This window comes from Ipomoea triloba, chromosome 7, assembly GCF_003576645.1.
Source record: "Ipomoea triloba cultivar NCNSP0323 chromosome 7, ASM357664v1".
In the NCBI taxonomy this organism is placed as follows: Eukaryota; Viridiplantae; Streptophyta; class Magnoliopsida; order Solanales; family Convolvulaceae; genus Ipomoea; species Ipomoea triloba.
In genome coordinates this window covers 15,335,237-15,336,033 of record NC_044922.1, presented here as the reverse complement: position 1 = coordinate 15,336,033, position 797 = coordinate 15,335,237, and positions in this window count along the sequence as shown.

Here is a 797-nt window from a genome sequence, read left to right as displayed (position 1 = left end):
AAATGGGCAAGAAAACGAAAGACTTCTGCCTATTTGATCTATTGGAATCTTATGATTTCCCAGGACGTGTTACTAATGAGATTTTACATGAAAAGAACCTTCCAGTTTCTGAGGCAGATCTTTTAGCTATTCACAAACTTAATGCTTGCCAGCGAGCAGCTTTCAAAACTATAACAGATGCTGTTTTAGGTAATAAACCTAGTGCATTTTTTGTTGATGGCCCTGGTGGTACAGGAAAAACATTCTTATATCGCTGTTTACTAGCATTTGTACGTTTTAAAGGTTTGATCGCCCTTGCAACTGCAACTTCTGGCATAGCTGCATCTATACTACCTGGCGGTCGCACAGCACATTCTCGCTTCAAGCTCCCACTTGATGGCACTGATAAGTATGTATGTAATATAGGTAAACATACTGCTGATGCGAGTTTACTTCGCCATAGTAAATTGATTCTTTGGGATGAAGCATCCATGGCACATAGGAATATAGTTGAGAGCCTTGATATAACACTTAAAGATATAATGGATTGTCAAGATTTATTTGGGGGAAAAGTCATTGTATTTGGAGGAGATTTTAGGCAGACATTACCAGTTGTAAGACATGGAAAGAAGGAAGATTTCATTGCAGCATCTTTGGTTAAGTCAACTTCTATATGGCCGCACATTTGTCGTTTGACTTTAGTTGAGAACATGCGTGCACAGGCTGATCCTACATTTGCAAGTTACTTGATGAAGATAGGTAATGGCACAGAACCTGCTATTTACCAAAACAAAATAAAAGTGCCTTCTCAATTTCTT